This window comes from Pogona vitticeps, chromosome 2 (assembly GCF_051106095.1).
Source record: "Pogona vitticeps strain Pit_001003342236 chromosome 2, PviZW2.1, whole genome shotgun sequence".
Lineage (NCBI taxonomy): Eukaryota > Metazoa > Chordata > Lepidosauria > Squamata > Agamidae > Pogona > Pogona vitticeps.
Window position 1 is genome coordinate 156,590,077 of NC_135784.1, and position 14,965 is coordinate 156,605,041.

Genomic DNA, 14,965 nt, shown 5'->3' on the forward strand with positions numbered 1-14,965 from the left:
GCAAAATGGTCAGGTGAAATACTAGTAGGAGGCCTATCACTTAGACCAATTCCAGAGAGATTGCAGACTATACGGAAAAGTTCCTTCTGCTGATTTGAAGCAATGTGGAGTGGTATATAAGCAGCATACTTTCCTTTTGCTTTTGCTTTGTTCGCATTAATTAGTTCAGAACAGGACAAAATGTCAGCCATAATGGCTTATACCAGCATACAGACTGGACTTTGTATTTTTCTTGGTGGTTGGATAAACAAGACTATCAAAGTAACTAAAAATAAGCCAGTCCTGATGTCAACATGATACGCCAGTGGTTCCCAGTCTTGGGTTCCCTGATGTCTTGGATGACAATTCTCGGACGTCCTGACAAGCACAGCTTGTAGTGAAGGATTAGGGGGATGTTAGTCTAAGAACACTTGGGGACCCAAGGTTGGGAACCACTGTGATAGGTTCTCCTCCTCATTATTATCAAAGGTCATGACGTGCCTATCTTCTACCTTAACTGATCCAACGCAATTGTGCTTTTCAGGTGATTAACATAACTGAGTTAAAGCAGCTTGCAAATGTCACCTCAATTCTTCATCACCAAAATCAAGCAACCCAGAGTAGTACCTGTAAATTAGCCAGTCTAATGTTTTGGTAGGAAACAAAATCCAGTCCTGAAGTATCCTCACCTCAAGGAAGATCCTGTGGCTGAAGTATAACCTGGATATCCCTTCTGATAACTTTTGTTTTAGGCACTTCCAACCAGTTGGCTCTTGGAAACGTGACTTTTGTTAATGCCATCACTACACATTTAACTCAGTCAAGAAGTCAGGCATCTGAAGGGAGGATCCTCCTATCCATTCTGTAGAGCCAGTGGGCATGTCCAGACTGACATACAGATTGGTATATGTTTTGCTAGTATTACTGTTTGGTTCAAACTAAATGGTGGCATCCACACGTTTCCACTTAGATCAGTCCATCTTTCCCCTTTACGAGCTGTCCTTCACCTTTCTTGCACAGTGCTAAGGCATGTATTCTTTTTTGTAACTTCAGCGTCATTCTAATTATTCCGATGTGGTAGGCTGTGTGGATGGCTAGCTTGTGCCCAAATGGAGCTGTAAGTGGTGTTATCTGAGATGACAACCCTGTGATGTAAGAGGTGGATTGTGACATTAAAGGGGAGAACAAGGAACCCGTGTCTATTTTCATTTTCTTTCTTTTTTTTAATATTCCTTAACCAATGCAGTACAAATCTAACACATTGCTGAGTTGATACGTGGCTCTTTTGATATGCTGGTTACTTTATTTACCCAAAAAAAGCAATTGTGGCCAGCTGAATGACGGCTGCAAGAAAAGGTGGGGAAGAGATCTATGTCAACTCCATTGCTCTGCCCCCACAAGGCAGCACAGCCTCAACACATTCTCAACTGAAGGGAAAGGGGAGGTTCCCTCCCTTCCACCTTCCCAACCTTCACCGCAACATTTCCCCCTCATGCCAGTACCGCAACTGTGAGCTTGCCTGATCACCACTGTCCTCCCTTGCGGCCTCTTTATTTGGAAGTAAACTGGAAAAACTTTATCTTGAGTAAACTGGGCAAACCTTTCTCACAAGTAATTCAACCAGTGATTGAAAGACTTGTGTGGACCCTTCTCACAGGTGAATTAACTTCTCCAGTGTGAAGGATCACTCAAGTAAGAGATAAAACAGATCACATTGAACATGAGAAACGTTTAAGTGCAAACCAGACCACTCCAAATCCCCCTGTCTGGACCATTGCTGACCCCCTTTCCTGAGATTCACTGTTGCCATTTTGTGTTTGTAGCCTAATGCCTATAACTGTCCTTAATCTTGTGATTGTGGGACCCGATGCAAACCTATGGTCACAGACTTCCCCAAGTGGTCTTCCTAGCATTTGTCCTTCTCTTCTCTGGCGCAGTACCTGTACTTCCAGGAACAGAGTTACTCACATGACTAGGGTTTATCTTGGTGCCAATAGAAATAAAGGCAATGTCAATAGATAGACTCCTTATCTTGTGCAGGCAGAGATACTTTCATCTATTGTGCTTTTCTGATGAACGTTCATTTTAGTAATGCAACTGGGAAGCACTGGGAGTTCAAAAGATCTTCCAGGGAACAGGAGGGTCTCCAGTATTAAGCAGGCAAAATCTTGGAAGTGTTGACCTTGTGCAAGCCTCTCAGAATTAGGGATGGAAGGAATACTCACTAAATTCCCTTCCTCGTCAAATTAGGTTGTCGTGACACAATGAAATGAGACACCTGAAAGAGAAAGCTTAGCATCTATATGACATTTCATACCTCCAGCCAGAGTGACATGGAGAGCTTTTATTTTAATCCTCAAGATCTCAGTAATTTATGCAAAATATCTCTGATATCTTTTACCTTTGAGAGGCAGAGCAGAGGTTGATTTGGACACTTCTTGCAGTTAGGAAATTGCACAGTTTTGTGCAAAAAACAAACAAAAAACAGGCAACTGTGCAAAAGTCAGGCATTGAAAACTGGACATTTTTTTCCTCACCAGCACAGTGCACACCTTTACAAAACATCTAACAATAGTGTCCGGATATTTCTCACTGGATGGCTGTTGTAGGAAAATGAGCAAGGATTAACACCCCCTACTCAGAATATCAATAGGGACGTGGTGGCACTGCGGGCTAAACCGCAGAAGCCTGTGCTGCAGGGTCAGAAGACCCAGCAGTCGTAAGATCGAATCCACGCGACAGAGTGAGCTCCTGTCACTTGTCCCGCCAACCTAGCGGTTCGACAACATGCAAATGCAAGTAGATAAATAGGGACCACCTCAGTGGGAAGGTAACAGCATTCCATGTCTAAGTCGCACTGGCCATGTGGCCACGGAAGATTGTCTTCGGACAAAACGCTGGCTCTACGGGGATAGCACCGCCCCCTAGAGTCGAACACGACTAGACAAAAAAATTGTCAAGGGGAACCTTTACCTTTACCTTACTCAGAATATCAGGAGTGGGAAGGATTGCTGTGCCACTGTTACGAGATGCTTACTGTAAGCACCACAGTCTAATCATCAGGTGGTCAAGTTGGAAATTGGGTACATTGTGCTCAGGCAACCGGCCCCACCCAGGTCACTTTCACCAGATGTATTGCACTGCTGTTGCCACCACTCTCAGCCAAAAAACACCCATACTGTACAAATATACACACACAATTGCTTGCCTTCTTCCCCCAATTTCCTTTCCTCCTTCCATGTTTGTCATTTTTCTTGCCTAGAGTAAGAGTGATCTAAAGAATAATCTTGCTTCAGGGCTCTCCATTTCAAATTCTGTCTTCCAGCCTTTGTATGTGAGATCTAGGGTCTCAAGTAAACACATATCTAACAGTTCTCTCTCCATTGTAACCAGAATCTACCTTCCCTGCTCAGGACTTAAAGTGACAATGTATTCTGATCTGAGGTGACTACCTCTTGTGTGTCTCAAAGCTGATGGAGTTGAGTATAGCCTGTTTTCCATGTTGAATTCCCAGACAGTCATGTCTAACCAGGAAGTAAACCTAGAATACAAAAATCTGCCTTATACAGACTCAATCCATTTTTCTTGTCCAGTATTGCTTATTCTGGACCGTAGAGTTTCCAGAATTTCAGCCTGGATTCTTTCCTTCCACTACCTGCAAATCTGTATGTTCTGATGTTCTCCCATCCATGTTCTAACCAGGCTTGACTCTGCTTAGCAGCCAAAAGCAGGGAGACCTTTTAAGTAAGTAGTGCATTGCCTTTTGTCCCCTTTCTCTGTAATGGTATACTATTGAAAGTCTATAATATTGACTTTCTCCCCTCTTCTGTTAAAATTACCCCCAGGCTATCCATGTTGCTTCTCCTCGCTTGACTAATGAAGCCAAAGGACACCTTGTTGGTCTTCAGCCTCCCAAACCATGCCTTGACATCTTTCTGTCTGTCAGTCTCTCTGTAATCATAAATCTCTGCTCCCCAATTTCTTCTTGTTGCATCACTATTAAGAATAATGTGATGATTCACTTTTAGGAGGTTGATTATATTCAGTCATTTCTTTTTGTAAACAAATATGGTAAATTCAAATGCCCATGTTTTGACCATAACTATTCTTGTTCCAGAGTGAATATCCGCATTTTATTGAAACTTGCCTCCATGGATGATTTGTTTTTCTAGATACACTGGGGACACCTACAAGTTTTTATCCATGTGTGAATGAGAACATTTGCAAGTGAAAATAAATGCCACCCCAACCCCATTCTCAGATTTCCCAATCCAAATTAGGATTCCCCTGATATTCAGAAATATTAACAGAATACTCCTCTTTTACTATCTCTGAGGGCTGTGATATAAGAATTTGACATAACAAGATATAGAATTCATTCACACATGTATATGTGTGATGGGACTGCTTAGTATTTTGTAGGATCTCAGCCCTTATCTGAATGACTCCACATAACTGAGGCTGCATTCATTGTCTTGCATAACCGAGTTCCAGAAAATACACAGGAGCATTATAAACAATGTTGCAGACAATTGAAAATGGCAGGATCTGAGAGCCATATCCTGAAGGCTCTCTTAATTTTATTCTGTTGCTAGATGCTTAATAGGACTCCTGTGGTTGGCAGCAGTGAACGGGGAATGTGTAGTAGGACATTTGATCATACCTATCTTGGACTGAAAAGAAAGAAACTTGCAGCAATGTATTTTTAGCCCTCTGTGCTTTTGTAATCCTGTTTCAACTGGGAAAGTCTTTTTGATGGCTTGCTTCAAATTGCACATTTCAGGCAAGCTTTTTGTTCCCTATTTAAGATATGCAGCTACTGCATTATATACATGCATAGATGGAGCGGCGTTGCTTTGGTTCATCTGAACAGATTTCCTCACCTTTTGAACATTTACCTTTTTAGTGCTACCTGGGAGCTTGGAGCTTGCAGGTGCCCTAGAGCTGTGGATAAGGCTGTTGCTTTTGTTGCTGTGATTGTGGACAGTTGGGTTGCAATCTTGGCAACTGGGAGGTTGCTTCATCAGATGTGATTGTGAACTCCAGGACCAAACACGGGACTACGCTTGGATTTGATTCTCTCTTATGGATTCCATATAAAACTAATTGAGCTTGTTTTCTTTTCTTCTTCTTCTTAAATGGTTGCCCTAATGTCTGTTTGATCAGCGTTGAGTGGCAGTTGCCTACCACGCCGTTTTTCTTTATTCTGGACAACAATTACTTTTTCTCCTCCTTCCCTTGCCCCTACTCCTTGCTTGCTGGGTTGATCAGTTCTGACAGAGAGAGGGAGAGGGAGAGAGAACAGGATAATAGCATATACAGCATCATATAGCCAGGAGCTTCCTTGACAACACAAATAAGACTCTTTGATAGCAGGTGTTAGCTACATTGCTAAGAGGGCACAAAGTGTAGAAAGACTGCACTTGTGTTTATTTCAACATTGACTCATTCTGCTGCTAGAGATTTTTATGTTCTTTTTGCTGGCTTTATGTTTTGCATAAAGCTTTACCACCCGGGCTCTTCAACTTCAGCAATGGCTCATAGTGAGTATTTGTTGTTGCTTTGATTACTGGCTCGGTGTAGGGAAGAGGATTGCACTCTCCTTCTGCTTAAGCACACAAGAACACACAAGAGGAAGAGAGAGAGAGAGAGAGACCCATGTGATTTTATTGAATGAAAACAGTGGACAACCACCAACAAGGTGCTCCTCTTCAACCTCACAACTACAAAACTGGTGAGTGACATTTTATTCTCTGGTTTATAGTGAGGGGAGAAGAGAAGGCAGGCGAATGGACAGACATTGTGAGATGTTCCCCTACCTGTTGTGCTTGCATCCGTATGAAGCTGACAATTCCGACTTGAGTGGTCCTCTTTGTGTGTATAGGGTTGGTACGTCCCTGTGGGGGCTGATAACCTATATGGAATGTAAGCCCTTTTCGGATGTAGAAAATGGTATTGATAAAGAGGAAATGGGAGGTAGAGAAAGATGCTTGAGATTGGGTTGCACTTACAACCCTGCAAATACACACAAGCTGCCTAAGAAGACCCAGCTCATGCACTAAGGTTATGTAAACATTGTAAACTGGTGAACAGAATGATAATTCCAACATATGCATGTGCCATACAGAGCACATGAATATCAGGGGAATCACTGGTCTATGCACAATTACAGTGATAGTTATCGGAACTGCAGAACATTATTAGAATGTCTCCTCTCCCCTCCTCCTGAATATGTTGCCTGAAATGTTTGCAGTTGTTATCATCCCTTTATTGCCATTATAGTATTAATTCTTAACTGTGGATAAATGCAATTAGCATACGAGATGTGGGAATGTGTGCCCCTCTCCACTGCTGAGTTCTGCTGATGTCCAGGCAATTTATTCATTTGACTGGATCTGACAGCAGCACCAAGTAGCACGATGGACCATAATGAGCATGTAGAATTGCTAGGGATTATGTCCACTGCACAGATCGGCTCATCTGAGCAGTGACCCGTGTTGGATATTATCCAGGGGCTGTATCTCTAGTGCATTGGCTTGCTGCACCACCTAGTGTTAGCTGTGGCCACCTTTTGCTATGAGCCACTGCTGATGACTTTTCAGTTCCGGCAAGTGACAGGATCAATAAATACAAATTCTGGAACAGGGACAGTGATGACTAGTTGTGGCTTATGAACCACATGGAGGTCCTGGATGCTTTGGCCAGCAAACAGAGGTGTATGACAGAGGTTACTGCAAAAGTAGCCAAGCATGGCAGCTAGTGTAGTGTGGTGGATAGAGCGATGTCCTAGGATTTAGGAGACTGTGGTTTGAAACTCCTACCCCCACCCCAGCCATGGAGGGTCACTGTGAGGGTTGAACTGGTAAAGCCACTCCTTAAATATCTCACTTATTTTGAAACCTCTATTAGGGTCACTATATGGTGGTTCTGACCTGATGGTATCTAAGATGATCTAACATAGCCAAGCATGGTAGGCTAGCCTGAAAAGAAGGAGAATGAAAGTTTAGTAATCAGATTGAAAGCTGAAGGCAAGAAGAGCTGTCAGGTAGGGAAGGAGGAAAAAGATGGGAGAATGGTATTTTAATTATGCTGCTGTTTTGTTGTAGACCACCCAGAGTGGGTGGTCTACCACCCATTCATAAATAAGAATGTTTGAAGACAGTTTTGGTGAAGGAAGAAGTGGTCACAAGTAAGTGTTGCTGAGCAGTTATGAAAAAACACAGTGACAGAGTACATTTCACTTAGAAGAGTTCTGGCCACCACAGCTCCACATGATGATGGAGGGAGTAGGAGCAGCCCCACAGGGAGATTTCCATGGAAGGGGTGTGTGAATTCAGGAAGTGTGAAACAGGAACTTCAAGTCACTTCTCCTGTCTGTGAATATTTGTCATAAGCAAAGCCCTCAGTGAATGCTGAGATTCTTGAACTTGATTCATTCTTCAGGTGTGTAAGTCATGAGCAGCATTAGTAGGTCACAGATGAGCAACGTGCGAGGCTTGGAACAAACATGCTAGAGTTTGACCTGTCAGCTCCACTGGTTAATTTTTGCAATGCAATGAGCAAAATGGCATTTCCCCCCCCCTTCGGTCAGTGAGTTCTGTCTTGTTAATTGTGGCCGCATGCTTCAAGGGCTGTGTTGTGTTGCCTCTGGTCCTCCACACTGAGGCAAGAGCAGGAGGGAGGGAAGGGGAGAATTCAAACAATGGATGGAGAAATGAGAAACTGGTAAGAGAGAGAGTGTGTGTGTGAAACAGTTTAAGAAGAAAGGGGGGATTAAGGACTGACTGAGAGGGCGCATTACCATGGAGATGAAAAGTGAGCACAACTGGGAACAGCTGATGAGGGTTGATGGGAGCTGCAGTCCAACATTTCCCTGAAGGCCAGACATTGCCTCCCCCTAAAAGATATTCTGTCTATTACAGTAGAATGAACTAAACCTCAGGTGATCTCTGGGATTGATTACTGCAATTCTCTCTATGTGAGGTGGGCTTTGAAGGCAACACAGAATCTACAGAAGATGCCAAAAGCCAAAGCTAGGCTAGAATCAGGAGCTTGGAGATATGGTCATGTCTCCCCCCATCCTCGCAGGCATGCATTGGCTTCCTGTTTGCTTCTATACCCAATTCAATGTGCTAATACTAACTTAGAAAGCCCTTAACAGTTTGGGACCCCGCTACCTATCAGAGTATCTTTCCCTGCAATTGTCTACCCGGGCCACCCAGTCTTCTCAGGCTTTGCAGTTGCAGATGGTCCTTCCAAGAAGCTATCACTAGGAACTGAGCCTTTTCAATAGTGGCCCCAATTCTATAGAATGTGTTGCCTGTGGACGTGTATTCCAGGCTTCCTCCCTCTTAACCTTCAGGAAATGTGTGAAATCTGAGGTCGTTAAGGAGGCCTTTAGGAACATCTTCCCCCATGATATTCCTGCTGAACCATGTGATTGTGTTTGAATTTTGGGGGTGGTCTTTATGATTTGGGTATTTTGAGTTTGTGGGTGGGTATGTCTTCTCATTTGTTATTAGGGGCTTGCCACAAGTTGGGCAGGAAATAAATGCAATTAATTAATTAATATAAATAATTTTGGGGGTAATGAACCCATAAAGCTTCAGGTAGGAGTAAAGGTTCCCCTTGACATTTTTAGTCCAGTCGGGTCCGACTCTAGGGGGCGGCGCTCATCCCACTTTTCAAGCCATAGAACCAGCGCTTGTCTGAAGACAGTTTCCATTGTCACGTGGCCAGTGTGACTAGGGAACGCCGTTTTACCTTCCCACCGAGATGGTACCTATTTATCTACTCGCATTTGCATGCTTTCGAAATGCTAGTTTGGCGAGGAGCTGGGACAAAGTGATGGGAGCTCACTCCGTCGTGTGGATTCGATCTTATGACTGCTGGTCTTCTGACCCTGCAGCACAGAGGCTTCTGTGGTTTAGTCCACAGTGCCACCACGTCCCATAGCTCAGGTAGGAGTAGGTAATGGGAAACACTTCTTTAAGAGAACACACCTGAAGATTCTAGTCCAAACCTTTGTGCTAAACAATTGGGCCTAATGAGATGCAGCTATGCTGGCACGTTAAGGTTCATTTATTGTTTTCATTAAAAATATTTATTCCGACAACTCAGATCAGGTTAAAAAGCTTTACATGGTCAAGAACCACATGTTTGACAATGGAAATTAAAAGACCCATCTAGGCAAACTCCTCATCCATGCACTCATTACAAAAATGTGGCTAAAGAACCAGACACCCATCCCACCTGTAGGGATGTAAAAACTCCCTTGTCTTCTCACAGAACAATGAGAAACTGTAATGCTGTTTCCCTTACCAATGAGGACAAGCACTCTGAGCTCTTGGTTGGTGAGAATGATGGATGATCACAAAATTGTCTAATTTGTGCAAAATTGTCAATTCTCACACAAAAGAGACAGTAGAGAAATTTGGTGTGAATCACAGAGTCCTTGAGTGAAGGGGAAAGAGTACTTTGTTTTGATCCTTGCAGGAGGCTTGGAATATTAGAACTCTTTCAAGCTCTTCGGCAAAGTTCACTGGCATGTTAGAACATTCTAAATCGACAAGAATGGGGGATTTGTTGGGTATAGATTATTTTTGTCCTTTTCTCTCTCAGGAAGTGCTTCCATTGTGAAGTAATTTCATTTCCACATGCACTCAGATTGCTAAACCAGTATAAACATTGTCTCTTCTTCAGGAAACGGAATCCATTGTAGGTGTGAACACCTTGTGCTGTGTGGCTACACGGGTGTCTCTGAGACCCCAACAGGTAGATGCTCATGCTGTTTCTTCTGTTAAATACTGGCACAAGTACTGTTACTCCTGATCCCTTGGCACATCAAGATTTTGAGTAATTTTTAAAGTAATGGTTACTTTAGACCTTTGGTCTAGATGGGCAGGATAGAAATCAAATAAATAAATAAATAAATAAATAAATAAATAAATAAATAAATAAATAAATAAATAAGTAAGTAAGTAAGTAAGTAAGTAAGTAAGTAAGTAAATACATACATACATACATACATACATACATACATACATACATACATACATACATACATACATACATACATACATACATACTTGTATTTATTCACTGAAAAATATGAAAAATAGGTGCATTCTCCTGGTATACCATCAAAAAGCAGGAAAATTTTGCTTTCTGTTCAACTAATTATGTTTTAATGCATTATTTTGACTAAGAATGGTCCCTTGGCCATTCAGTGACCCTTTCCCCTTGATTTTAAGCAAATGTTATTTTTCCACTGAGGAGCCGAAAAAAATGTTCAATTTCCTAACATCCAAAAGTGGATCACTTACTAAACCACTTCATGGTATCAAAAGGAGCCAGACCAAGTCTTTTAAAGACGTGTAATTAATAATTATGTGGCATCACATCACTTCTGACTTATAGTGACCCATTCCAGAATTTTCTATAGTCAGATGTGGGTTCCCCATTCACACAAAAGAGGCTAAATAAGTGTAAAGTTATTTGCTCTGAAGGAGTAGGAGCTTAGCTATCACTGGCCACTGGAGGTACAGCCCCCCCCCCAATTCTAAATTAACCTGCAGGTGGAACTACTGAACTAAGGCTGTTCCCAGTGGGACAGTTTCTTAAAATATGTCCCCCTTAACAAAGAGATGCTGCAGGCACAGACATCAGATGTTCCCATTTTGCTGAACTTCTGTTTTTGTCCCTGTTGCAGCTTGCCTCAGGTTCCACCAGGGCATTCCCAGTTAGGGCAAAAGAAACCTCCAAAAGTCAACTAAGAGGAGTTTCTTGATGCTGGTGGTGCCCTTTAGTGAGGCAGGGAGCTGCTGTATACTCCTGGTACAAGAGAACATAGAAGTGGCCATGTTCTCCTGCTCCCTGAGGTGGTAAAGAAAGCAGCACTTCCCACACTGTGGGAGGTGCAGCCCCCACCCAACATACTGAGTCAGCAGCCACAGGCCTGCCTCCCACTCCAACACACGCTAATGGAGGCGAGAGCTGTAATGTGAAAAGCTAGTTACAGTATTTCCTAAATTCCAGATCTGAGAACCAAACTGTGTGGAAGGACTGACTAGGAAGATGGTTTGTGCTGCAGCAGAGGTAATTTTCCTTTTCATTCCTCCAATAGGGCTTGGCTCTGAGGACCCCTCAGAGACAGGAATTTAGGAAACAGCTTCCCCTGTACAGACACCTCTCTCTTTGTTGAATTTGCCTTTCCTGGTGCTCTGCTGCCTGTGTGACCAATTCCCACAGTAGAGCTGGCCTTATGTAGATCAGTCCATACCATTGGTTTTTATGAGGACGTGGTGGCGCTGCGGGCTAAACCGCAGAAGCCTTTGTGTGCTCTAGGGTCAGAAGACCAGCAGTCATAAGATCGAATCCACACGATGGAGTGAGCTCCCGTTGCTTTGTCCCAGCTCCTTGCCAACCTAGCAGTTCGAAAGCATGTAAATGTGAGTAGATAAATAGGTACCACCTCGGTGGGAAGGTTGGTCTAAGTCGCGCTGGCCACGTGACAATGGAAACTGTCTTTGGACAAACGCTGGCTCTACAGCTTGGAAACGAGGATGAGCACCGCCCCCTAGAGTTGAACACGACTGACTAAAATGTCAAGGGGAACCTTTACCTTTACCTTATATCATTGGTTTATCACCATTTTCTCCCAGGAGTTTTTTTCCCAGCTGTATCTTAACATGTCGGGATTTGAACCTGGGGCTTTCTGCAAGGAAGGCAAGTGTTCTACCTCTGAACTGTAGCCTTCCTCTCTATTCAGTGCTGGAAAAGAGAGGCATGTAGCAGGGTTACAGGTTCTACATTATAGAACTAACTAGTCAGTTTTTGAATGCAGTAAAGTGTTTATTATTTTACAGTCCTCAAGTTTCTGGACTAGAAATTGGTTCTTACAATTGTTAGCCTGTCACGGGCAATGAACATTTTCTTTTCCATATCTGCAGTCTCCAAATGTTCGAAGCCATAAAGCAGGTCCTCATATATTTGGGAAGAATGTAAACAAAAAGGAGACAGTGTTTGTTTTCCTTTTCAATTATGGTCCCACATTTCACCTCCACCCTGCCAATACTGTACTTGTGGACATCTTTGATCAGCTTATGGATTTCAGCCTCTGGACTGACAAAAGCAAAAAGAAAATCCTCAGCCCATAAATAACTGGCTGCTGATTAGCATTGCACCAATTTGTTTGGAACTCAACAGGACTTCAGTGGATTTATTTTACACTAGAGTAAGCAGACTATGATTAAAAGGCATGATCCCAGAAACTCAGGCTAGATTGTTGGAAAGAAACCTTGTGATTGTCCGCAAACAGGTTTCATGGACTATTCTTCATAATCAAAGTGCTTCTACATCATATAAGTAAGCCACTCGCCGGTGACCCTGTTTGCAACCCAGTGAGCCCCAATCCCCCAGAGGCAGAAGCTTCAGAGCCCCCTTTCTTCTTTCCAGGGGACTCCAGGCCAGGCTAGAAGGATTCTTCACACTCCTTGCCAGCAGTGCGGGCAGAGGGAAGGGGAGAGGGGCCTCTTGGCTGCAGACCAAAGAGGAGAGGTTTTCACTCTGGTCTGCCAGACAGGTATTTAAGGAGCTGCCTAGGCTGCTCTCCAGCAGTCTGCTCCAAGATTTCAGTCCAGAGATAGCTTCAACTCGTTGGTCTTGTATGTGTAGATGTTTTGGGTTATTACTGGTGATGAGGTTGGGTGTTTCATGTTTGGAATAAATTCTGCAAAACGTGATGTTCTTTTTCTGCTGCATTTATCTCTGGTTGCATATGGGAGTAGATCTGCAGAAGGGGAGATGAACCATTGAGCCATATAACCCAGGCACACGGCCCATGTATGGGGGGGGGAGTTGAGCAGGGGACAGACAGGGGCATGCCCTGCTTGAGAGGGCCACCATAGTCCCTCACAACCTGATAATGAACCAGTTCCCCTAGTGGTCTTGTGCCCAGGGGCATACCCATAAGTAGGTGCCCACCAACAGACGGGGCTGGTGTGCATCGGTTGACAAGCAAGGTCATCTGATACTTGGATAATTTCCACAGGCTGTGCCAAGGCTATTCCTCCATAACCAAAGAAACCATGTCCATTTATCATCCATCCTTTCCCCTCCACTTCATCAAACTGTGACTGTTTATATGGCATGGTCCTATCTTCTGGTGGGTGGATAGGGTGGAATCTTGCCTGAGTATACAACCAATGGGAAGAAGCAAATCCATCAAACCACATAACTATGGAGGCAAACTCTTCCATCATAAATGTTATCTTCAAGGGCATATATACTCACTGCTTAGGACTCAATATCCTGAGTGAGTTAAGCCCACGCAAGTGTGTGTGTGTGTGTGTGTGTTTGTGTGTGTGTACACATGCCTGTGCACACATACAATGAATGTCCATCATTCCTTCTAATAATGAATTCAAGCGGCCAAGTGAATTTGTTTCCATTTAGGAAAAAAGAGAGTCATCCTAAAATATGATAGTGGGATCTGCTTAGATGCTTAGACGTACCTGTGAACTCCAAGTCTGCACTGTTTTGTACTTTCAAACATACAAGTAGGATCAGGGTATATGCTGGTGGTATCACACAACTACCTTGTAGTTTGTATATGGTCTTTTAATTATGTAATCTACCATTGTACAGTATACTCATTGTTTTCAGCTTTTTAATATTGTCTTTTGATGATGTTAGCCACCTTGAGTGGGTCCCTTTTACGGAGAAAGGCGGGGTATGTATGTATGTATGTATGTATGTATGTATGTATGTATGTATGTATGTATGTATAAATAAATAAATAAATAAATAAATAAATAAATAAATAAATAAATAAATGCTCTTGTAGTAATGCTACTCAGGAAGGCGGAGAGTATCATTTTTTATGTACACAGCTGGTGCTGGAGGGACTGCCTGTCTTGTGGTCAAAGGACACACCTGCAGAGATTGACACTTAGTAGAATTCAGCATTCCTGAAATAAGAACTTTCTTTGCTTAAAAGTCCTCAAGCCTGCAAAATTAGGCAGGTGTGGGTACTGAGCAGAACAATCAAATATCTCCACATGGGTGTCATATAATTCAGTATATGAATAGAATAAAACTGGAATCATAGTGTTTTCTTTCTAGAGAAAGCTGTCTTAAGTAGCAACCCAGGATCAATTTCAAACAGGAATCTCAGAAAACTCTGCATGCCTGCTGCCACCACCCTGCTCCCATTTTTCTGGCCTATTTTTAGAGAGAACAATCTTTTATAAGAAAATGAACTGCCAGATAGCTCAGGTATCTGGCTGTGGAGTGAGAGGTTGGGAGTTCAATTCCCCTTCTGTACCTCCTTGACAGGGGCTGGACTGGAGAGCCACAGGGTCCTTTCCAGCTCCACAGGGTCCAAGATTATACAATGGTGCCTCGATTTATGACCATAATCCATTCCAGAAGATGGGCATAACTTGAAATGGTCGAAGCACCATTTCCCATAGGAATGCGTTGGAGCACAATTAATCCGTTCCAGAAGGGGAAAACAAACAAACAAACAAATTAAAACACAGCCAGCCCCATCGGAATGTGATAGGGTTGGGAGAAAAAACACAAAAACATCCCCCCCCCCCACACACACACAGCCAACTCCATCAGAACATAATGGGGCTGGGGGGGGCAACACCGAAACACAAAAAACACCATAGCACAGAAACATATCACCCCCAACCCAAACTCACCCTGCAAAACAAAGTAAATGTATGTACTCAGGAGCAGAAAGCAGCTCCAGGCAGTCCGAAGCCTCCTCCGACTCACACACTCTGACTGTTGGGGTGAAAAAGCTACAAAGAAGCAGCCTCTTCGCCTACCAATAGTTAGCAAATTTGAATTCCCCGCCTTTTCCCTCCACCCTTTTCTGGTCGCTACCCAAAGCTCCGGCCACAAGTCAAAGCAAAATTTTGTGGCCATAGCTGGTCGCAACTCGAAATGGTTGTATGTCGGGACATCCGTAAGT

At 43.2% G+C, this 14,965-nt stretch overlaps 1 protein-coding gene across 2 annotated transcripts in view; it reads left to right on the top strand.

Annotated features, from left to right (window-relative positions):
* Positions 1 to 14,965, top strand: part of ANKFN1 (ankyrin repeat and fibronectin type III domain containing 1) — a 328,869-nt gene that overhangs the window by 175,255 nt on the left and 138,649 nt on the right. The window contains exon 1 of one of the 2 annotated variants that reach the window (XM_072990937.2): positions 4,361 to 5,713. The exons of the other annotated variant lie outside the window; for it this stretch is intronic. The gene's annotated coding sequence lies outside the window, so the exon portion shown is untranslated. Of the gene's footprint in view, positions 1 to 4,360; positions 5,714 to 14,965 lie in introns of those variants that run through there. 2 annotated transcript variants of the gene reach the window in all.